Source organism: Pelophylax lessonae (assembly GCF_965119305.1).
Source record: "Pelophylax lessonae genome assembly, chromosome: 8".
NCBI classification, from domain to species: Eukaryota; Metazoa; Chordata; class Amphibia; order Anura; family Ranidae; genus Pelophylax; species Pelophylax lessonae.
Window position 1 is genome coordinate 17,196,787 of NC_138775.1, and position 23,768 is coordinate 17,220,554.

Below are 23,768 nucleotides of genomic sequence, written 5' to 3' on the forward strand. Positions count from 1 at the left end.
GATGGGCTCTTGGCAGTGCCTAGGCCAACAAGGCCCAGGCCTAGGGCAGCACTTTGCAGGGGGGCAGCAAAAAAGTCGCCCCCCTCTACCTTGGACTCTATTGGCCACTGGTTGCTAGAGCTGCCTCTCTCACCCCCCTCTCTCTCATTTACCCCCTCTCTATTACTCCCTCATCTCTCTCATCCCCCTCTCTCTCTCTCTCACCCCCCCTCTCATCCCCCCTCTCTCTCATCCCCCTCTCTCAACCAACTCTCTCTCACCCCCTCTCTCTCATCACCCCTCTCTCTCTCATCCACCCTCTCTCTATCATCCCCCCCTCTCTCTCATCCCCTCTCTCTCTCACTCTTTGATTCCCCCCCTCTCTCTCACCCCCCTCTCTTTCACCCCCTCCTCTCTCTCCCCCTCTCTCTCTCATCCCCCCCCTCTCTCTCTCCCTCCCTTACCCAGCCCCCTCTTTCTCTCCCTCACCCTTCTCTCTCTCCCACCCCCTCTTGTGAGATCTCAGGGGTTCATGGGACTTGTAGTCCTTCAATTTTGGAGGGAGTCACATCCGTTAAAAAAGGAGTGGGGCAAATTTACATGGGGAGTGGGGGAGCAGGGCGCCCAATTTTAGTCTTGCCTAGGGCAGCACAAAACCAAAATACACCACTGGCTCTTGGCTTAGTGACCTGCATGGAAGCTTAAATCCTGTCCTGGGTCCAGGGGACTGAGCACTGATGGTTGAGAAGTGAGAAACTACTGAGGATTGTGCTGCTGTTGAGGTCAAACCCATGTTATCATTAGGAGATGGGGTGAGGTTTGGAGATGCTGAAGTGACACGAGAACCACTATTGGCCTATTGCTGCAGTCACACATCCAGTGCAGTAAATAGATAAGTGCCTTTGATTTTTGGGGGCTTCTTAGAATGCCATGGGCGAGGCTAAGCATGAGGAAGACTAAGAATCAACCTAGACTGTTAATTGGAAATACTTTATAAATCCCAAAGGGAAATTATTGCAATTTAGCCACACTCAACTAAGACAACACAAGGTCTCAAAAATGAACAGAACAAGATACAATGACATAACAAAATTACCAAAACCAGCGACTGGCTTTGCAAATCAGTTTGTTGGGTCTGTTGGTGTTGGCTACCCTAAGCCTTCTTCCCCAGCATGCCCCTGCATACAGGAGAGCGCTGGCCACCACAGACACATAAAACATCTTCGGCATCGTCCAGCAGATGTTAAAAGACCTCTGACCTAAAAATAGAGGCGGTTCTTGCCTCAGTCTTCTTCCTCCAGTCCAGCCTATTATCTATGTGCACCACCAAAAACTTGTAACTCTCTACTACATCCACTTCCACTCAACTTACATGGAGATGGGGGTCACTGGTGCCTTCCTCCTGCTCAAATCCACAGCAACAAATTATTTTTTGGGTATTCTACCATTTAATTGCCAAGTCATCTGCAAAAATCCCAAAAAGAAAACATCCAAGTTACTCGATCACCCTCAGTTAAAGGAAGTAAATGGCCCAGGGACAAAGTGTATGATTCTCATTTGGGGACAAGGTGTATGATTAATTAGGTACATTGTGTATGACCCTCATTTGGAGACAAGGTATGTGATTCTCAGTTGGGGACAAGATGTAGGATTCTTAATTCCAGACAAGATGTAGGATCATTTTTAGGGGACAAGGTGTATGATTCTCAATAGGGGACAAGGTGTTTGTTTCTAATATGGAGACAAGGTGTATGATTCTCATTTGGGGACAATGTGTATGATTCTCAATTGGGGATAAGATGTATAACTCTTAATTGGGGACAAGATGTATGCTTTTCAGTTGGGAAAAGGGAGTATGATTCTCATTTGGGGACAAGGTGTATGATTAATTAGATACATTGTGTATGACCCTCATTTGGAGACAAGGTATGTGATTCTCAGTTGGGGACAAGATGTAGGATTCTTAATTCCGGACAAGATGTAGGGTCCTTTTTAGGGGACAAGGTGTATGATTCTCAATAGGGGACAAGGTGTATGATTTTCAATAGGGGACAAGGTGTTTGTTTCTAATATGGAGACAAGGTGTATGATTCTCATTTGGGGACAATGTGTATGATTCTCAATTGGGGACAAGATGTATAACTCTTATTTGGGGACAAGATGTATGATTTTCAGTTGGGGAAAGGGAGTATGATTCTAATTTGGGGATAAGGTGTATGATTCTCAACCAGGGACAAGATGTATGATTCTCAACTGAGGACATGGTATATGATTCTTAACTGAGGACAAGGTGTATGATTCTTAACTGAGGACAAGGTGTATGATTCTTGATTAGGGACAAGGTGTATGATTCTTAACTGGGGACAAGGTGTATGATTCTTGATTAGGGACAAGGTGTGTGATTCTTACCTGGGAATTAGATATATGATTCTCAACTGGGGACAAGTTGTATGATTCTTAACTGGGGACAAGGTGTATGATTCTCAACTGAGGACAAGGTGTATGATTCTTAACTGAGGACAAGTGGTATGATTCCTAACTAGGGGCAAGGTGTATGATTAGTAACCGAGGACAAGGTGTATGATTCTTAACCGGAGACAAGGTGTATGATTCTTAACTGAGGACAAGGTGTATGATTCTTAACTGAGGACAAGGTGTATGATTCTTAAACGGAGACAAGGTGTATGATTCTTAACTGAGGACAAGTGGTATGATTCTTAAACGGAGACAAGGTGTATGATTCTTAACTGAGGACAAGTGGTATGATTCCTAACTAGGGGCAAGGTGTATGATTCTTAACTGGGGACAGGGTATATGATTCTCAACTGAGGACAAGGTTTATGATTCTTGAATGAGGACGAGTGGTATGATTCCTAACTAGGGGCAAGGTATATGATTCTCAACTGAGGACAAGGTGTATGATTCTTAACTGAGGACAGGGTATATGATTCTCAACTGAGGACAAGGTGTATGATTCTCAACTGAGGACAAGGTGTATGATTCTCAACTGAGGACAGGGTATATGATTCTTAACCGGAGACAAGGTGTATGATTCTTAACTGAGGACAAGGTGTATGATTCTTAACTGAGGACAAGGTGTATGATTCTTAACTGAGGACAAGGTGTATGATTCTTAACTGAGGACAGGGTATATGATTCTCAACTGAGGACAAGGCGTATGATTCTTAACTGAGGACAAGGTGTATGATTCTTAACCGGAGACAAGGTGTATGATTCTTAACTGAGGACAAGGTGTATGATTCTTAACTGAGGACAAGGTGTATGATTCTTAACTGAGGACAAGGTGTATGATTCTTAACTGAGGACAAGGTGTATGATTCTTAACTGAGGACAGGGTATATGATTCTCAACTGAGGACAAGGCGTATGATTCTTAACTGAGGACAAGGTGTATGATTCTTAACCGGAGACAAGGTGTATGATTCTTAACTGAGGACAAGGTGTATGATTCTTAACTGAGGACAAGGTGTATGATTCTTAACTGAGGACAAGGTGTATGATTCTTAACTGAGGACAAGGTGTATGATTCTTAACTGAGGACAAGGTGTATGATTCTTAACTGAGGACAAGGTGTATGATTCTCAACTGAGGACAAGGTGTATGATTCTTAACCGGAGACAAGGTGTATGATTCTTAACTGAGGACAAGGTGTATGATTCTTAAACGGAGACAAGGTGTATGATTCTTAACTGGGGACAAGGTGTATGATTCTTGATTGGGGACAAGGTGTGTGATTCTTAACTGGGGATAAGGTATATTATTCTTAGTTGGGGACAATGTGTAGGATTTTCAATTGGGAGTCCTACTTGTATTCTATAGCCCTAACTGTTTAGGGGCATTTCCATAGAAATGCAAAGAGATAGTCACTTAATTCAAAATATGTATAGGCTCATCATTCAGTTACCATATAAGCGTCATTTATGTTAGTAGCTAATTGAAAGTATTTGACTAAGCTCCAGAGAGCTGCAATTATTGTTCAATGTTCTGTCTGTGAATTGTCACTCCCAGGGACCATAATGCTCCCTCAGGACAGAGTTCTGTGCTAGTATGCTGCTTGACCCGTCTTTTCCTGCAGAGGGTCTGTTAGCACAGAGTGAAAATTCTGAAATCTCCTTAACGTATATTGCAATACATGTTAATGCTGGCCATCTTTGTGAAAATGTTTTGTCTCTGGCCAGTTCCTTCTCTACTTTGCAAAATGACAATACTTACTTCTAGCACTGTTTAGTGGGCATGTAGGGCCAGCTTGAACATCTATTGCAATATTTAGGAACCATAAATCTCTTTTTTATGCAATTGTTTCTTAGAAATGTATAATATAAGGGTATATACAATGTGCAGAGGGTTATTTAAAATCTTCAGCTTTAACATGTGCTTACACCCCTTTAGCACCCAACGTTTCATACATATGTGAGATATTTCAATGTGAGCATAGACCTCTCTCCATTTCTTTAAGCACATAGTGACTCATCCAGGCACTATTGGGTAGACATACTTGGACTATATAGCAGACTGCCTGTGGTTGGTGCAGGACACAGAGGAACTACATGAGACTCCTACAACAATCTGAAGTGACTCTCTGAGGTGGCTTGAAGTGGCAGGAGGAATGTTGGCACACCCCAGGGTTGGACACAGGAAAGGCAGATGGAGGAGTGATCAAAGCTCCAATGTCCGAGGTGCTCAGGAAAGGCAGATGGAGGTGGGAGCCCAGTACCAGTGTCCTAGAAGATTAGGAAAGGCATATAGAGGTGAGATCCCAGCACCAAAGTCCTAGGAGCTCAGGAAAGGCAGATAGAGGTGAGATCACAGCACTGATATCCTAAGAGCTCAGGAAAGGCAGATGGAGGTGAGATCCCAGTATCAATGTTCCAGGAGCTCAGGAGAGGCAGATGGGTGTCAGATCCGAGCACTGATGTTCCAGGAGCTCAGGAAAGGCAGAAAGAGGTGAGAACCCAGCACCAATTGCCTAGGAGCTCAAGAAAGGCAGATGGATGTGAGATCCCAGCATCAATGTTCCAGAAGCTCAGGAAATCCAGATTAAGGTAATTTCCCAGCAACAATATCACAGAAGCTCAGGATAGGCAAAACCAAGCAAGGATAGCTCAGGAAAGGCAGATGGAGGTGGGATCCCAGTACAAATATCCCAGGAACACAGGAGAGAAAATGAATGTGGGATCCCAGCACTGATATGCTAGGAGCTCGGGAAATTCAGATGGAGGTGAGATCCCAGCACCAATGTCCTAGGAGCTCAAGAGAGGCAGATGGAGGTGAGATCCAAGAACCAATGTCCTAGAAGCTCAGGAATGGGAGATGGATGTGGGATCCCAGCAGCAATGTCCTAGTAGCTCAGGAGAGCCAGATGGAGGTGGGAGTCCAACACTGTTGTCCTAGGAGGTCAGGAAAACCAGATGGAGATGAGATCCCAGAAACAATATCACAGGAGCTCAGGAGAGGCAGAAGGTTGTGGAAACCAAGCACTAATGTACTAGTAGCTCAGGGAAGGCAGATGTAGGTGGGATCCCAGCACCAATGTCCTGGGAGTTCAGGAAAGGGAGATGGATGTGGGATCCCAGCACCGATGCAAGGAGCTCAGGAGAGGGAGATGGAGGTGGGAGTCCAGCACCAATGTCCTAGGGGCTCAGGAGAGACAGATGGGGGTGGAATCCCAGCACCAATGTCCTGGGAGCACAGGACAGGCAGATGGAGGTGGGAGTCCAGCACCAATGTCCCTGGAGCATAGGAAATGCAGATGGAGATGAGATCTAAGCTCTAAAGTCCTAGGAACTCAGGGGAGGCAGATGGATATGGGATCCGAGCACTGATGTTCCAGGAGGTCAGGAAAACCAGATGGAGATGAGATCCCAGAAACGATATCACAGGAGCTCAGGAGAGGCATAAGGTTGTGGAAACCAATCGCTAATGTACTAGTAGCCCAGGGAAGGCAGATGTAGGTGGGATCCCAGCACCAATGTCCCAGGAACACAGGAGTAAAGATGGATGTGGGATCTGAGCACTGATATTCTAGGAGCTCAGGACATTCAGATGGAGGTGAGATCCCAGCAGCAATGTCCTGGGAGTTCAGGAAAGGGAGATGGATGTGGGATCCCAGCACCAATGTGCAAGGAGCTCAGGAGAGCCAGATGGAGCTGGGAGTCCAGCACCAATGTCCCTGGAGCATAGGAAATGCAGATGGAGATGAGATCTAAGCTCTAAAGTCCTAGGAACTCAGGGGTGGCAGATGGATATGGGATCCGAGCACTGATGTTCCAGGAGGTCAGGAAAACCAGATGGAGATGAGATCCCAGAAACAATATCACAGGAGCTCAGGAGAGGAAGAAGGTTGTGGAAACCAAGCACTAATGTACTAGTAGGTCAGGGAAGGCAGATGTAGGTGAGATCCCAGCACCAATGTCCCAGGAACACAGGAGTGAAGATGGAAGTGGGATCTGAGCACTGATATTCTAGGAGCTCAGGACATTCAGATGGAGGTGAGATCCCAGCACCAATGTCCTGGGAGTTCAGGAAAGGGAGATGGATGTGGGATCCCAGCACCAATGTGCAAGGAGCTCAGGAAAGGGAGATGGAGGTGGGAGTCCAGCACTACTGTCCTAGGAGCTCAGGAGAGACAGATGGAGGTGGGAGTCCAGCACCAATGTCCCTGGAGCATAGGAAAGGCAGATGGAGATGAGATCTAAGCTCTAAAGTCCTAGGAACTCAGGGGGGGCAGATGGATATGGGATCCGAGCACTGATGTTCCAGGAGGTCAGGAAAACCAGATGGAGATGAGATCTCAGAAACAATATCACAGGAGCTCAGGAGAGGCAGAAGGTTGTGGAAACCAAGCATTAATGTACTAGTAGCTCAGGGAAGGCAGATGGAGGTGAGATCCCAGAACCAATGTCCCAGGAACACAGGAGTGAAGATGGAAGTGGGATCTGAGCACTGATATTCTAGGAGCTCAGGACATTCAGATGGAGGTGAGATCCCAACACCAATGTCCTAGGAGCTCAGGAGAGGCAGATGGAGGTGAGATCCAAGCACCAATGTCCTGGGAGTTCAGGAAAGGGAGATGGATGTGGGATCCCAGCACCAATGTGCAAGGAGCTCAGGAGAGGGAGATGGAGGTGGGAGTCCAGCACCAATGTCCCTGGAGCATAGGAAATGCAGATGGAGGTGAGATCTAAGCTTTAAAGTCCTAGGAACTCAGGGGAGGCAGATGGATATGGGATCCGAGCCTTGATGTTCCAGGAGGTCAGGAAAACCAGATGGAGATGAGATCCCAGAAACAATATCACAGGAGCTCAGGGGAGGCAGAAGGTTGTGGAAACCAAGCACTACTGTCCTAGGAGCTCAGGAGAGACAGATGGAGGTGGGAGTCCAGCACCAATGTCCTAGGAGCTCAGGAGAGACAGATGGAGGTGGGAGTCCAGCACCAATGTCCTAGGAGCTCAGGAGAGACAGATGGAGGTGGGAGTCCAGCACTAATGTCCTAGGAGCTCAGGAAATGCAGATAGAGGTGGTATGACAGCACCAAAGCCCTAGAAGCTCAGGACAGACAGATATCGGTGTTCACTTATAGTATCAGCACGCAGCTGCATTGATATGCCGAGCCATAAAGTGAGAGTAATGTTAGGAAAGGTTAATTGACATGTAGAATGAGGCCATTCTTCTATGTAATGTGGGTTCAACTGAGCATTACAGAGAAAGGAGAATCATCTAAATGTTGAGATGAGTTTACTAAACAGGTGCAGAGTTACAATTAATAATGCAAAACAGGTTTAGGGTAAAAAAGAGCATGCATACACTGCAGAATAATACAAAACCGTATATGAAAGCTGCACAAACATGGGCTCTTCACAGCAATGTCTCTGTGACTCAACCAGGGTAATGTATGGCTGCATAGCTTTGTCTCTCTGAGAAACTATAACAACAGAGAGTCTGGCTGAGAATCCCTACTTCAGCAAAACAGTTAAAAACACAAACAGATACTTGCAATCACCCTTATAATTAGTCACATACTTGTTAAAATGGACTCATCATACTGCATACTGGTCACATATGGGTTATACTAGTAGTGGTCACAATAAGCAGGCTGCAAGCTGGTTATAATGTGTTGATTATATATGGGTCACAATGTACTGGCCACATACTAGTTATAATGTACTGGTCTTGTACTGGTTATAATGTACTGGTCTTGTACTGGTTATAATGTGCTGGTCTTGTACTGGTTATAATGTGCTGGTCTTGTACTGGTTATAATGTGCTGGTCTTGTACTGGTTATAATGTGCTGGTCACATGCTGGTTATAATGTGCTGGTCACATGCTGGTTATAATGTACTGATCACATGCTGGTTATAATGTGCTGGTCGTGGTCACATACTGGTTATAATGTGCTGGTCACATGCTGGTTATAATGTACTGGTCACATGCTGGTTATAATGTACTGGTCACATGCTGGTTATAATGTACTGGTCACATGCTGGTTATAATGTACTGGTCACATGCTAGTTATAATGTGCTGGTCACATACTGGTTATAATGTGCTGGTCACATGCTGGTTATAATGTGCTAGTCACATACTGGTAATAATGATCTAGCTACATATTCAATTGGTTGAACTATGGCTTCTGTCTTTTTTCAACCTGTCCAACTACTGTGTGTAACATGCTGGTTTTAATGTACTGGTCACGTAATATAAACGTAAATTTTAAATTTTGTTCCAATACTGGTCATACAATAAACTGGTTATATTGGGCTGATCACAAACTGGTTTTAATGTTTTGGTCACAATATAATAAACTAGTAATAATATTTAGGTCATAATGTGTGAGACAAAGTTTACTGGTTCCAATATACTGGATGTACTATGCCAGTCATGATGGGCTGGACCTAGTATACTAATGGTAACATGCTAGATATTATATGCCAATCATATTGTGCTGGAATATAGTGGACACAGTATGCTGGATATAAATCGTGTGAAGTAGGCTGGTTAACCTTTATATAGACCAGCACCATGGAGAGCTCCTTGTCCGTGTCAGTTATCTATGGGAGTAACTGCTGTGACAACCCCCCCAATGATGTCCAATATTGGCGTGGATCGGGTTCCTCACCATTCTATGTATTAGGATGTATTGCATGGATACTAAAGTAGAATATCCTCAGTGATGTACCATATTGGTGTGTCTCTGGTTCCTCGATGTTCTGTGTATTAGGATATTGCATGTGAGCTGTAGGGTGCAAGGAGTAGATCATTCATGAGGTGAGGGGTACAAGAAGTAGATCATATGTGAGGCGAGGGGTACAAGGAGTAGATCATACATGAAGTGAGGGGTACAAGGAGTAGATCACATGTGAGGTGAGGTGTACAAGGAGTAGATCTTATAAGAGGTGTAGGGTACAAGAAGTAGATCATACATGAGGTGAGGTGTACAAGGAGTAGATCATATATGAGGTGAGGGGTGCAAAGAATACATCATACATGAAGTGAGGGGTACAAGGAGTAGATCATATGTGAGGTGAGGGGTAGAAGGAATAGATCATACAAGAAGTTAGGGGTACAAGGAGTAGATCATACATGAAGTGAAGGGTACAAAGAGTAGATCGCGTGTGAGGTGAGGTGTACAAGGAGTAGATCATATAAGAGGTGTAGGGTACAAGGAGTAGATTATACATGAGGTGAGGAGTACAAGGAGTAGATCATATATGAGGTGAGGGGTACAAAGAGTAGATCATACATGAAGTGAGGGGTACAAGGAGTAGATCACGTGTGAGGTGAGGTGTACAAGGAGTAGATCATATATGAGGTGAGGGGTGCAAAGAATAGATCATACATGAAGTGAGGGGTATAAGGAGTAGATCACGTGTGAGGTGAGGGGTACAAGGAGTAGATCATATAAGAGGTGTAGGGTACAAGGAGTAGATCATATATGAGGTGAGGGGTACAAAGAATAGATCATACATGAAATGAGGGGTCGAAGGAATAGATCATATATGAGGTGAGGGGTACAAAGAACAGATCATACATGAGGTGAGGGGTACAAGAAGTAGATCATATGTGAGGTGAGGGGTAGAAGGAATAGATCATATAAGAGGTGTAGGGTACAAGAAGTAGATCATATGTAAGGTGAAGGGTACAAGGAGTAGATCATATATGAGGTGAGGGGTACAAAGAATAGATCATACATGAAGTGAGGGGTACAAGGAGTAGATCACGTGTGATATGTAAAAAATTACCGTGTAGGTAGGCCCATACCCCTAATAATCGTATGCAAAACCAAAAAAGAAAAAGATGGGGCTTTGGAAGGCCTGTTGGGAGAGGGTGGACCAAAAATTACAACAATTTAAAAATAAATAATATTATTTTATTAATACATATAAAACAACATATACAATTGGGGACAAAAAGAAAAGTCCCGTACAAAGGTTACAGACAAATAAAAACGCAGTGCAGAAATATATTCCCTAGATAGGGGGATGCTGATACTTATTGCAGATGTTGATGCAAGTCTCAGATGACACACAGTCTAGGGGTCCCAGCAAGCCAACGCGTTTCGCATAAAGCTTCCTCAGGGCCAGAGAGACCAGACAAGACCGATATTTCCCATTGTCTGCAGAGACAAGAATGGCAGGATAGACATAGGACCCCTATACCAAGATGAAAGGTCCAGATATAATTTCCAAGAACAAAGGTTCTTTTTGGTTATTCCTTAGAGGTGCATGTATATCTCCATTTACCAGTCCCTTCTTAGCTTCAGTATTGGCGCTTTTCCACTGCATGGAACCGAACGGTTCGGCTCGCTTTTGTGCTTTTCCACTGCTGGTACCGCATGGTATGGTGTCGGAACGGTTCGGTACGGTACGGCGGCGCTTTTCCACTGCATGGAACCGAATGGTATGGCTCTCAAAAACAGTACCACCTCGATTGTGGTTCCAAGAGGTACCATACCCGGTACCATATCCCACAATCCTTTGCATGCAGTCACTACTAGCCACTGATTGGTCAGAGAATCCCACCCACCCCATTGTTATCCCACCCACTTAACTTTAGTACTACTTTAGTGGAAAAGCAAACCATAACGTACCGTTCCAACACCGTACCATGCGGTACCAGCAGTGGAAAAGCAAACCGGGCCAAGCAGGGCCGAGTAGAGCCGAGCTGGTACTTGCAGTGGAAAAGTGCCATATTTGTCCTATTTATATCAGACCGGGTGCACAGTAGCTCATTAATTATAGAGCAGGGTATAATGGCCTTATAAAGTGCACATCCGAATATTCTTTTGCTTCTATGTCTGGTAGATGCCAAAGGTACAGATATAGTGTATGCTCAATAATGTCCCATATAGGATTGAGGCAAGAAAATCCGAGGAGTGCTGTGCAATCACAGACAGCACAGATCCATGGCTGGAGCCCTCATCGGTAGGGAGAGCCTTAACGATCGTGGTCCTCTGCGTATCACGTGTGAGGTGAGGTGTACAAGGAGTAGATCATATAAGAGGTGTAGGGTACAAGGAGTAGATCATATAAGAGGTGTAGGGTACAAGGAGTAGATCATATAAGAGGTGTAGGGTACAAGGAGTAGATCATATAAGAGGTGTAGGGTACAAGGAGTAGATCATATAAGAGGTGTAGGGTACAAGGAGTAGATCAGGGGTCTTCAAACTATGGCCCTCCAGTTGTTCAGGAACTACAATTCCCATCATGCCTAGTCATTTCTGTGAATGCCAGAGTTTTACAATGCCTCATGGGATGTGTAGTTCCGCAACAGCTGGAGGGCCATAGTTTGAGGATCCCTGGAGTAGATCATATGAGATGTAGGGTACAAGGAGTAGATCATATAAGAGGTGTAGGGTACAAGGAGTAGATCATATGAGGTGTAGGGTACAAGGAATAGATCATATAAGAGGTGTAGGGTACAAGGAGTAGATCATATAAGAGATGTAGGGTACAAGGAGTAGATCATATAAGAGGTGTAGGGTACAAAGAGTAGATCATATAAGAGATGTAGGGTACAAGGAGTAGATCATATAAGAGGTGTAGGGTACAAGGAGTAGATCATATAAGAGGTGTAGGGTACAAGGAGTAGATCATACGAGGTGTAGGGTACAAGGAGTAGATCATATAAGAGGTGTAGGGTACAAGGAGTAGATCATATGAGATGTAGGGTACAAGGAATAGATCATATAAGATGTGTAGGGTACAAGGAATAGATCATATAAGAGGTGTAGGGTACAAGGAGTAGATCATATAAGAGGTGTAGGGTACAAGGAGTAGATCATATAAGAGGTGTAGGGTACAAGGAGTAGATCATATAAGAGATGTAGGGTACAAGGAGTAGATCATATAAGAGGTGTAGGGTACAAAGAGTAGATCATATAAGAGATGTAGGGTACAAGGAGTAGATCATATAAGAGGTGTAGGGTACAAGGAGTAGATCATATAAGAGGTGTAGGGTACAAGGAGTAGATCATATAAGAGGTGTAGGGTACAAGGAGTAGATCATATAAGAGATGTAGGGTATAAGGAGTAGATCATATAAGAGGTGTAGGGTACAAGGAGTAGATCATATAAGAGGTGTAGGGTACAAGGAGTAGATCATATGTGAGGTGAGGGGTAGAAGGAATAGATCATACATGAAGTGAGGTGTACAAGGAGTAGATCATATAAGAGATGTAGGGTACAAGGAGTAGATCATATGTGAGGTCAGGGGTACTAGGAATAGATCATGCATGAGTTATAAGCCCAACGGGTCTGTAGTTGTACACAGTTGGGATGGGACCTCTTAGATCTCGTTACAGTAGAGTTGCCATATTAGTAATCACAGAGGGCAGCTTTGCCTCTTGTATCTTCTGTTCTTCTAATGTTAAAGTCATATCATTTGGGGTGTGTCTGCTAAATAGAGAATTGTCACAAATGTATCCTCTATGGTCAGACTGCCCCATTATCCGAAGGACTTTCCATGTATATGACCCAGGGATGGAAAAGATGGCTGGTGCAGCTTCAGTATACTTTACATCTAGGCAAGCTTTATTCCATGAAGGGTGCCAACCAGACAACCTCCAATCCTGCTGGGCACCCACCTGACCCCTACTGGGAAATACCAGTCCTGTCTTGTCCCCCTCTTGTTTATGGTTTGGGTTCCAATGCTTTTGCATTGCTTTAACACTGTAACCCATATCTATTGTATACTACAGGTCTGCTTCTTAATATTGAACCTCTGTGTGTTTACTTTAATTGTTTTCAAGCTTCTCAATAAAAATGATTGGCACAGAACAGTGCCGTCCATTGTACCTGCTACATGTATCTGTTTGTGATTAGTAACAGATTGGCAGGGGCACAGCATGGTATTGTCTGACCGTCTTGTGAAATATCTCCGGCACTCTAGAAATGGCTTTGTGTAAACATTCAAAACCAACAAACATAAATTTCATTTCTTTCAGTCTTTGCCAAGTTGCCGAATTTTGGACCAGGTCCCATGTGTGTTTCCTCATAGACATCAACCCAAGTTAAAAGTAGTCGGTGCAGATCTCCCTGACAGTACTTCTTCTGGTGTCTCCGTGTCCAGGTCTGTCCCCATCCCATCAGGTACAACGAGACGGTGAGTATGACACAGAGAGCCCATCTCAGGACCCAACACAGCCAGTCTGTGCTGGGATCAGAATTCTTTTCTCTAGTTCATCATGCATCAATTTCAAGGATGGAGATTGCATTTGCTGGAGGATTTCGATTAGGGTTAGGTGCATATACAGCAGCAATCAGGCTTTCAGTGTGATGGCTATATTGTAAGGAGGGGGAGATTTTCAGGTTTCAAAAGGCTGAGAGCTGTGAGTTGCCTCACCAATGTGCTGATGCTCATTAATAATACCCCAAAGTGCAGGCAGGAGGTTGAGCTTTTTGCAGGCAGGAGATGGAGCAGTGTGCAGGCAGGAGGCAGGGTACTGAGCAGACAGGAGATAGGGCAGTGTGCAGGCAGGAGATGGGCAGTGTGCAGGCAGGAGGCAGGGTACTGAGCAGACAGGAGATAGGGCAGTGTGCAGGCAGGAGATGGGGCAGTGTGCAGGCAGGAGGTGGGGCAGTGTGCAGGCAGGAGATGGGCAGTGTGCAGGCAGGAGGCAGGGTAGTGTGCAGACAGGAGGCAGGGAAGTGTATAGGCAGGAGATGAGGCAGTGTGCAGGCAGGAGGCAGGGTACTATGCAGACAGGAGATAGGGCAGTGTGCAGGCAGGAGATGGGGCAGTGTGCAGGCAGGAGGCAGGGTAGTGTGCAGACAGGAGCGGGAAATGTATGGGCAGGAGATGGGGCAGTGTGCAGGCAGGAGGCAGGGTACTGTGCAGACAGGAGATAGGGCAGTGTGCAGGCAGGAGATGGGGCAGTGTGCAGGCAGGAGGCAGGGTACTGTGCAGACAGGAGACAGGGCAGTGTGCAGGCAGGCGATGTGGCAGTGTGCAGGCAGGAGGCAGGGTAGTGTGCAGACAGGAGACAGGGAAGTGTATAGGCAGGAGATGGGGCAGTGTGCAGGCAGGAGGCAGGGTAGTGTGCAGACAGGAGACAGGGAAGTGTATAGGCAGGAGATGGGGCAGTGTGCAGACAGGAGACAGGGTACTGTGCAGACAGGAGACAGGGCAGTGTGCAGACAGGAAATGAGGCAGTGTGCAGACAGGAGATGAGGCAGTGTGCAGACAGGAGATGAGGCAGTGTGCAGACAGGAGATGAGGCAGTGTGCAGACAGGAGACAGGGCAGTGTGCAGGCAGGAGATAGAGTAGTGTGCAGGCAGGAGGCAGAGCAGTGTGCAAGCAGGAGGTGGGGTACTGTGCAGACAGGAGACAGGGTACTGTGCAGACAGGAGACAGGGCAGTGTGCAGACAGGAAATGAGACAGTGTGCAGACAGGAAATGAGGCAGTGTGCAGACAGGAGATGAGGCAGTGTGCAGACAGGAGATGAGGCAGTGTGCATGCAGGAGATAAGGAAGTGTGCAGGTAGGAGACGGGAATCGTGCAGGCAGGAGGTTGCGCAGTGTGCAGGCAGGAGGCAGGGTAATGGGCAGAGAGGGGATGAGGCAGTGTTCAGGCAGGAGATGGGGCAGTGTGCAGACAGGAGATGAGACAGCGTGCAGACAGGAGATGGGGAAGTGTGCAGGCAAGAGGCGGAGCAGTGTGCAAGCAGGAGGTGGGGTAGTGTGCAGACAGGAGACAGGGTAGTGTGCAGGCAGGAGGCGGAGCAGTGTGCAAGCAGGAGTTGGGGTAGTGTGCAGACAGGAGACAAGGCAGTGTGCAAGCAGGAGATGGGGCAGTGGGCAGGCAGGAGGTGGGGCTTTGTGCAGGCAGGAGGCGGGACAGTGTGCAGGCAGAAGGCGGGGTAGTGTGCAGGCAGAAGGCAGGGTAGTGTGCAGGCAGGAGACAGGGCAGTGTGCAGGCAGGAGGCGGGGCAGTGTGCAGGCAGGAGGCGGGGTAGTGTGCAGACAGAAGATGAGGCAATGTGCAGGCAGAAGGCGGGGTAATGTGGCGGCAGAAGGCAGGGTAGTGTGCAAGCAGGAGGCAGGGTAGCGTGCAGACAGGAGATGAGGCAGTGTGCAGGCAGGAGGTGGGGCAGTGTGTAGGCAGGAGGGGGGGCAGTCTGCAGGCAGGAGGTGGGGCAGTGTGTAGGCAGGAGGGGGGGCAGTCTGCAGACACGAGGTGGGGCAGCGGCACACAGTCTGCAGCCAGTCTAGCACACTAGGGAAGGGGGTCACAAGACTGTGTGTTGGTGTAGTAGACTTTTGGCAGGTAGCACAATTCTTGTGTTTCATCTTGGAGATTAGATGTTTGGATACAATTACCTTTTAAACTCGTTGACCATCTTGATGACATTGAGAACAATGCTGTTATTTTTAGGCTCAGAGAACAATGCCCAAATCTAAGGCTGTCCCTCACACTAACCCTACCTGTAACCCTAACACTGACTGTCCCTATAACCCCACACTAACCCTACCTGTAACCCTAACACTCACTCTCCCTATAACCCTCACACTAACCATACCTGTAACCCTAACACTGACTCTCCCTATAACCCTCACACTAACCCTACCTATAACCCTAACACTGACTCTCCCTATAACCGTCACACAGTAGGGTTACTACCTACAACCCTAACACCGACTTTCCCTATAACCATCCCATGAACCCTACCTTTAATCCTCGCACTAATCCTACCCGTAACCCCAAAAATGAAATCTCTCAATAACTCCTACATTAGCCCTACCTTTAAGCCTCTTAATAACCCTCCTGTAGTCCTAACATTAACACAAACCCTCCCTGTGGCTGTAACACTAATTGTCCCACTATCCCCCCTGTAACCCTAACACTTACCTTCCTTATAATACGAACTTTAAACTTCACAGTAACCTACCCAGAAACCTTAGGAATACCTCTTTCTGCAGTCCTAAAACCTACCCTTCTTGTAACCCTTACATTAACCCCCCCCCCTCTAATCCTAAAACTAACCTTCCCCCTCGGTGGGACCCTAACACTAAGCCACCCTGTAATCCTAAACTTCATGCCTACCATCCTGTAACTCTAACCTTCATACTAACCCTCTCTGTACTCCAACACTAACCCTTCCTTTAACCATAACCCTGCTTGTAACCCTAACACTAACCCTTCCTTTAACCATAACCCTGCTTGTAACCCTAACACTAACCCTTCCTTTAACCATAACCCTGCTTGTAACCCTAACATTAACTCCCCCCCCCCTTAAAAACTTTACACTAATCTCTATAGCCCCAACATTCAGAGTAACTCTGCAACCTTAGCCCTAACCCGTAAACCTAACTTCCCTTAAAGGACCACTACAATGATTGCATTCTGGTAACTTTATGTGGTTAACACCTGTGATGATGGTATTTAGTATGCAGTATGAATTCCCTATTCATTTACATGCATACCAAGCTGTCCGCACAAAATGGCAGCTACAGGGGTTGGGACAAACCATAAAACACTGCCAAGATTGCTGACAACAGTCAGATTTCATTTATATGGTTTCAACCTTTTTCCAAAACAAAACTGTTGTAAATGCCTAAAAAGTGTTAGCAGGACTTACATGTAGTTACTTAAAATGACATGCCCATCAAAAATTCCCCCGTCCAGAGGTAATAAAATTATGTTATGAAAATTGTTCCTGATTTACTAAAGTGTGAAAGGAGGTTCACCTACACTATATTGCCAAGAGTATTGGGACGTCTGCATTTACACACACATGAACTTTAATGGCACCCCAGTCTTAGCTGTAGGGTTCAATATTGAGTTGGCCCACTCTTTGCAGCTATAACAGCTTCAACTCTTCTGGGAAGGCCGTCCACAAGGTTTAGGAGTGTGTCTATGGGAGTGTTTCACCATTCTTCCAGAAGCGCATTTGTGAGGTCAGGCATTGATGGTGTATGAGAAGGTCTGGCTCGCAGTCTCTGCTCTAATTCATCCCAAAGGTGTTCTATCGGGGTGAGGTTAGGACTCTGTGCAGGTCAGTCATGTTCCTCCTCCCCAAACTCGCTCATCCATGTCTTTATGGACCTTGCTGAGTCATGTAGAGTCAGTCCTGGTGCTGAAGCACTGCACCCAGCTGTCCCTCAATTGGAGGGACTATCCCATTATGGAACCAAATATCCTCCCTGGTTGCCCCTCTTTTTTGTATGATGCACCTACATAGTGAAAACAGTTTTCCCTCTTAATCCACTCTGAAAACATATAAAAGGACCTGCCTTTTCCTACCACCCCTATTTATCTTTCTCCCTTTCCACCTTTTCTTCACTTTCTTTCTTCTCTCCTCCTCTTCTCGTTTTTCTTTCCACCGTTTGCCCTCCTGCACCTCTTTTCCTCAATCACTTTCTTACTTTTTAAGTGCCTCATTTCCTCACCCCCTTTTCATTTTTCTCCTCTCACTGTCCCTCTTTTCCTCACCTACTTACCTTCTCTCCCTTGTCCATCTTTTCCTCACTTATTTTCAGGGCTTTTTTTCAGCTGGAACTTGGTGGAACTCAGTTCCACCATCTCTGGCTCAGGTCCTTCAGCTTAATACAGCAACAAAAGTAAGACATGTGGAAGGCGGTGGAGCTTTTATGCGGTGGGGAGAAGATAGGGACAGTGAAGATGGGATTGCATACAGAGGTCAGAGCTAAAGAGGGGTGAAGGTGAGATGTGGATGGAGGGTGCAGAGGTAAGCAGCTGTGGAAGAAGGCTGAACCCTGCACTCTGTATGCAGCGCACCCCTGAACCCTGCACTCTGTATACAGCGCATCCCTGAACTCTGCACTCTGTATATAGCGCACCCCTGAACTCTGCACTCTGTATATAGCGCACCCCTGAACTCTGCACTCTGTATGCAGCGCACCACAGAAATCTGCACTCTGTATGCAGCGCACCCCTGAACTCTGCACTCTGTATGCAACGCACCCCTGAACTCTGCACTCTGTATGCAGCGCACCCCTGAACTCTGCACTCTGTATGCAGCGCACCCCTGAACTCTGCACTCTGTATGCAGTGCACCCCTGAACTCTGCACTCTGTATATAGCGCACCCCTGAACTCTGCACTCTGTATGCAGCGCACCCCTGAACTCTGCACTCTGTATGCAACGCACCACAGAAATCTGCACTCTGTATGCAGCGCACCCCTGAACTCTGCACTCTGTATATAGCGCACCCCTGAACTCTGCACTCTGTATGCAGCGCACCCCTGAACTCTGCACTCTGTATGCAGCGCACCACAGAACTCTGCACTCTGTATGCAGCGCACCCCTGAACTCTGCACTCTGTATGCAACGCACCACAGAAATCTGCACTTTGTACATAATGCACATCTGATATTTAAGTGAAATTTGACCATACCCACTATTTGATGCAGTTTGAAGGGTGGGGGGTTTGGTGAAGGGGTTTGGGGGGGGGGGGGGGTTGTGGTTGAGTTCCCTGAAAACCCTGCTTATTTTCCTTCTCTTCCGATTCTTCTTTTCCTTACTATCTTCTTATTTTTCCTCATTCACTTCCTTTTCTCCCCATCTCTTTTCTCCCCATCTCTTTTCTCCCATTCTCTTTTTCTCTCCTTTTTGCACTCTTTTTTTTTTCTCTTCTATCTCCACTTCTCTTATCTATTTTCCTTCCTCTCTCTGTCCCTCTTTTCCTAAATCTCTATCATTCTGTCCTTGTCCCTTTTTAAAACTAATTTTCTTTTTATCTTTTTCTTTTTATTATTATCTTTTTAATTCTTCCTTTCCACATTCTCTATCCTTCTCTCCATCCTTCCTTTCCTCATTTTTTTTCTTCTCTCCTCATCCTCCCTTTTCTCATTGTCCATCCTTCTCTCCCCATCCCTCCTTTCTTCATTCTCTAGCCTTCTCTCCCCATCCTTCCTTTCCTCATTCTTTATTCTTCTCTCACTGTCTATCCTTCCCTCCCTTTCCGACTTTTCATCATCTTCTTTCCTTCTCTCCCTGTCTCCCATTTCCTCACTCTCTTTTCTCCTCTCTCTGTCCCTATTTTCCTCACTTTCTTTCCTTTACTCTCCCATCTGACTTTACATCATCCTCTTTCCTTCTCCCACCATCCCTCCTTTCCGCATTCTCTATCATTCTCTCCCCATCCTTCTATTTATCATTCTATATCCTTATCTCCCACCATCCCTCCTTTCCTCACTCTCTATCTTTCTCTCCTCATCCTCCATTTCCTCGCTCTATCTTTATTTCTCTGTCGTTCCTTTTCCCATTCTCCATCCTTCTCTCTACATCCTTCCTTTCTTCATTCTTTATTCTTCTCTCCTCGTTCCTCCTCTCTATCCTTGTTTTCCTTAACCTCTTTCCTTCACTCCTCATTTACCTTTTCTTCTCTCCCCATCATTGCTTTCCTCACTCTCTTTCCTTCTCTCCCAGTCTCCTATTTCCCCACTATCTCCCTTCTCCTCATCCCTCCTTTCCTAACTCTCTTCCCTTCTCTCCTCATTCCTCTATTCTTAACTCCCCCTTCTGCCATCTCCTATTTTCTCCCCTTCTCCCTATCCCTCCATTCTCTGCTCTCTTTCCTTTTCCCCATCCCTCTTTTCCCCACTCTCTCCCCTTCTCCCTATCCCTCTATTCCTCACTCTCTCTCCTTCTCCCCATCCCTCTATTCATCACTCTCTCCCCTTCTCCCCATCCCTCCATTCCTCGCTCTCTTCCATTCTCCCCATCCCTCTATTCATCACTCTCTCCCCTTCTCCCCATCCCTCCATTCCTCGCTCTCTTCCATTCTCCCCATCCCTCCATTCCTCGCTCTCTCCCCTTCTCCCCATCCCTCTATTCCTCACTCTATCCCATTATCCTCGCCCCTCTATTTCTCACTCTTTCCCCTTTTTCCCACCCTCGTATTAAAACTCTATCCCCTTCTCCCCATCCCTCTATTCCTCACTCTCTCCCCTTCTCCCTATCACTATATTACCGACTCTATCCCCTTCTTCCCATCCCTCTATTACCCACTCTCTCCCCTTGTCCCCGTCCCTCTTTTCCTCTCTCTCTCCCCTTCTCCCCATCCCCCTATTCCCCACTATATCCCCTTCTACCCATCCCTCAATTCCCCACTTTCTCCCCTTCCCTCCTTTCCTCACTCTCTCCCCTGCTCCCCATCCCTCTTTGACTCACTGTCTCCCCATCTCCCCATCCCTCTATTCCTCACTCTCTCCTGTTCTCCCTACCCTCTATTTCCCACTCTCTCCCCTTCTCCCCATCCCTCTATTCCTATCTCTCTCCCCTTCTCCCCATCCCTCTATTCCTATCTCTCTCCCCTTCTCCCCAACCCTCTATTCCTATCTCTCTCCCCAACCCTTTATTCCTATCTCTATCCCCTTCTCCCCAACCCTCTATTCCTATCTCTCTCCCCATTCTCCCCATCCCTCTATTCCTCACTCTCTCCCCTTATCCGCATCCCTTTATTCCCCACTCTCTCCTCTTCTCTCCATCCCTCTATTCCTCACTCTATCCCATTATCCTCATCCCTCTATTCCTCACTCTCTCCCCTTCTCCCCATCCCTCTATTCCTCACTCTCTCCCCTTCTCCCCATCCTTCTATTCCCCACTCTCTCCCCTTCTCCCCATCCCTCTATACCCCACTCTCTCCACTGCTCCCCAACCCTGCTTTCCTCACTCTCTCCCCTGCTCCCCATCCCTCTTTGCTTCACTGTCTCCCCATCCCTCTATTCCTCACTCTCTCCCCTTCTCCCCAACCCTATATTCCTCACTCTCTCCCCTTATCCGCATCCCTTTATTCCCCACTCTCTACCCTTTTCCCCATCCCTGTATTCATCACTCTCTCCCCTTCTCCCCAACATTATATTCCTCTCTCCCCCCCCCCCTTTCTCCCCATCCTTCTATTCCTCACTCTCTCCCCTTCTCCCCATCCCTCTATTCCTCACTCTCTCCCCATCCCTCTATATCTCACTCTCTCCCCTTCTCCCCATCCTGCCATTCCTTACTCTCTCCCCTTCTCCCCATCCCTCTATATCTCACTCTCTCCCCTTCTCCCCATCCCTCTATATCTCACTCTCTCCCCTTCTCCCCATCCCTCGATCTCTGTTGTTTCTCCGAGCGATGATAACGATTGCTCAGTTAGTGTTTATCCCGGGGTTGTGATAGTTGCACATAAATGGGAGAAAGTGATAGAGTGCTAATAAGAGCGTCAGTGCTGCTGATGTGTGATCTGCCTGTTCTGTGACGCAGGAGGAGGAGTCTTCTCTTCAGAGAATAACACGGGAGGCTCCGGGGAAATTGCAAGCAAGGCCTGACTTCTCCTGTATTGCCGCACATCCCATCCTCCTACTGCGTCTTCCAGCTTATCAGGAACAGTCCCTTCTTTTCCAATTTGGTCTTTGAATTTGGATTTCTCATTTGGTCACTTCTAAGCGCTCAACTTGCACATGTCGGATTTCTTTTCTGGGGTATTTTTGGTGAATATTTATTAAAAATCAGAGGGAAATTAACATTTTACATTCCAAGGAAAGCGATCGTGAAGAGCAGTGAGGCGAGTGAGCTTTCAAGTTTGTCAGTGGAAATTGGGTTACAATGCGACTATCAGTTACTACCTACTGTATGCATCTATTAAAGTGACACTAAACACACATGGGGAGATTTACTATCAGCCAATCAGCTTCTAACTTCAGTTTGTTCCATTAACCTTTTCGTTGCCAGAGCCGGTTTTGCATTTATTTGCTCACATGTTTAACCACTTCCATACCGCAGTTGACGTCCTGGGCTTTGAGTGGAGGTATCTGAATGATGGGTGCACCTGCAGGCATCATTCAGATATCATTATTTTCAGCCAGGGATTCCCTGCACTGTAAGAACAATCATAGCGGCTATTCTGCCGCTTGATTGTTCTTACAGGCGGCAGGAGGGGACGCCCCCTCCCGCCGCCCTGCTGTGTGACCGGCGAGCCAGGGAAGGAATCCACCGGTGGCAGAAGTTCACCATAGAGCACAGGTGTCAAACACAAGGCCCGCGGGCCAAATCCGGCCCTCCAGGCCATTTTATGTGGCCCTCACACCTCTCCTGTAGCTGCAGGAGAGCTCCAGTCCTCCTCTAGACCTTATACTTTCTGCTTTCCAGCAATGCCTCCAGCTTCTTCCCAGCAGCAGCACAAGGTAAGGGAGGTGCACTGTGATGTAAGGGAGGGTGGAGGACTCAACTTCTGATGGTGGAGAGGCTCTTGACGTCTTATGTAAGGGTAGGGGATGCTCTTGACATCTAGTCTTACAGATACAATCGGCCCTTTTGAAGGCAATCATAATGCTGATGCGGCCCGCGATTAAATTGAGTTTGACACCCCTGCCATAGAGAATACCGAGGATCAGATGGTCCCCTGCAGTCTCTATGACTCTCGGAGGCCCGGGCACAACATTATGGTGTCATGTCCGGCCTGGCAGTTGTAAATACTGCGGTGTTCTCGGGTGGAAAGCCAAGATCTTTTTTTTTTTTTTTGGGGGGGGGGGGGGGAGGGTTTCGATCTTAGGCTTTCTAGCCTGGAGGAGAGATGTGGGGTATTATTGACCCCAGATCTCTCGATAAGGAGGACCTATTATGCCATATTCATATTACAAGGGGTGTTTACATTCCTTGTAATAGGAATAAAAGTGATAAAAAAAAAATATAATTTAAAGGTAAAGTGTAATTTTTTTTTTTGGGGGGGGTTCGATCTTAGGCTTTCTATCCTGAAGGAGAGATGTGGGGTATTATTGACCCCAGATCTCTCGATAAAGAGGACCTGTTATGCCATATTCCTATTTTTTTCACATTCTGCTATAAAACATTCCCAAAAAAAAAAAATTTAAAAATCAAAATTTTTTAACATTTCAGGCCAATTGGTTTTCTGCTACATATTTTTGGTAAAGACAAAAATAAAATCGCAAAAAGCGTATTTTGATTGGTTTGCGCAAACGTTATCGCGTCTACTAACTACGATATAGATTTATGTCATTTTATTGTTTTTTTTTTTTTTTTACTAGTATTGGCGGTGATCTGCGACATTGCGGCGGACAGATCGGACCCCTGACTGACATTTTTGACACTTTTGAGGCGACCAGTGACATTACTACAGTAATCAGTGCTAAAAATATGCACTGTTACTGTAATAATGACACTGGCAGGGAAGGAGTTAACCCAGGGGCGATCAAAAGGTTAAATATGTACCTAGGGGCGTGTTTCTAACTATGGGGGCGGGGCTTGTGAAATGATCACAGAGACCTGTGATCCTATATAGAAGAATCACAGGCGCTCTGTGATCATTC

At 46.4% G+C, this 23,768-nt stretch overlaps 1 protein-coding gene across 11 annotated transcripts in view; it reads left to right on the forward strand.

Annotated features, from left to right (window-relative positions):
- Nucleotides 1–23,768, forward strand: part of LOC309561739 (plasma membrane calcium-transporting ATPase 2) — a 335,901-nt gene that overhangs the window by 54,059 nt on the left and 258,074 nt on the right. The window contains exon 2 of one of the 11 annotated variants that reach the window (XM_082265743.1): nt 13,440–13,597. The exons of the other annotated variants lie outside the window; for them this stretch is intronic. The gene's annotated coding sequence lies outside the window, so the exon portion shown is untranslated. The remainder of the gene's footprint in view (nt 1–13,439; nt 13,598–23,768) is intronic. 11 annotated transcript variants of the gene reach the window in all.